The sequence below is a fragment of the Condylura cristata genome, unplaced genomic scaffold (genome assembly GCF_000260355.1).
Source record: "Condylura cristata isolate star-nosed mole 26May11 unplaced genomic scaffold, ConCri1.0 scaffold00045, whole genome shotgun sequence".
Taxonomy (NCBI): Eukaryota; Metazoa; Chordata; class Mammalia; order Eulipotyphla; family Talpidae; genus Condylura; species Condylura cristata.
The window spans coordinates 3,424,355-3,425,825 of record NW_004567146.1 but is presented as its reverse complement, the minus strand read 5'-3'; positions in this window follow the sequence as shown (position 1 = coordinate 3,425,825).

The following is a 1,471-nucleotide window of genomic DNA, read 5'->3' as shown; positions in this document are numbered from 1 at the left end:
GCTACCAGGGAGGGCCTAAAATGTGTTTTTCTCTACTAGAAAAACACCTGCTGGTTTGTCAGATCTTCTTTGGATAAACATAATTGAAATATAAATAGCACTTTATCTTTTCATGAAATCTTATAAAGATAATTTGCTTGTTTGAAAGCTATGTGAGGTCATATGAAAAAATTTAAAGAAATTTGAGTACTTTCACCTAAATATTTCTTTTTTTGTAAATATTAACTAGTTTAGTTATTATTTCTTGATAATTATATTTCATGGATTATTTCAATATAAAAATTTATGATTACTTCAGTATGATAGCATATGTTTCCATGTCAAAGATGACTCTATAAAGTCATTGTAGTCAAACTAAAAACCAGCTACCTTCCTATTAAAATGTACAATGAAAAAAATTTCTATTACTTGTATGCTGTTTATTCATATTGTTTTTGTATAAATTTTTAAGTAAAATGGGCAATTTTTTAAATTATATATGTAATTTGATATATATCTGAATGAAATCAATGTCCAAAGTAATCAATATAACATGATATTCACAATATTTTCAAAAGGAAATGAGTTTAAGAATCAAGTTATATGATTTCTGACCTTCTTAGTACATTGATTCTCATGGCTTACAAGATTTAGTGGAATCTTTTTAAAAAGCACCTAGAATGAGAACTAGATCTCATTTTAGAGTAATTAAATCTTACCATTGGAGAAAAGATGAAATTAATAACCTTTTTAATGAACCCTACCAGCCTAACATTTTGGAATTTAGGATGGTAAGAGAAAATAATATAGTACAGAGTACTTTATTCAAAAAGAAGAAAAATATGTACACCTAGGCCTCCATGTATAAAGAAGTAGTACTTGCAGGGTATAAACTCAGAAGGTATTGGTGAGATCTCTTCCTAAATATTTGCATGTCATACATCTGACAAAAGACTGATATTGAAGATCTACAAATAGCTCATACACCTCAACAAAAAGAAAACAAACCAATCAGAAAATGGGCAGTAGAGCTTGAAAGACAATTCTCCAAAAAAGACAGACAGATGACCAAAAGTCATATGAGAAGTGTTCATCATCACTTATAATCAGGGACATGCAAATCAAAACCATGATTTAAAAAATAAAAACAAATGATGACTAGTATGTGGAGAAAAAGGGATGCTTTTACACTGTGGGAATATAGACTGATCCAACCCCTATGGAAAGAAGTGTGGAGGTTCCTTCACATTTTTAGTCTTCAAAAGACCAAAAAAAATGGATTTACCACATGACTCAGAATATTACTTCTAGGGATCTACCCAAAGAAAACAAAAACACGAATTTGAAAGGAAACCTGCACTCTCATGTTTATAGCAGCACTATTTATAATAGCCACAATATGGAAACAACCTAGATGCCACAGATCAGCTGAGTGGATTAAGATGTGGTACATATGGCCCTCCCTGGTGGCGCAGCGGGTTAAAGCACAGCA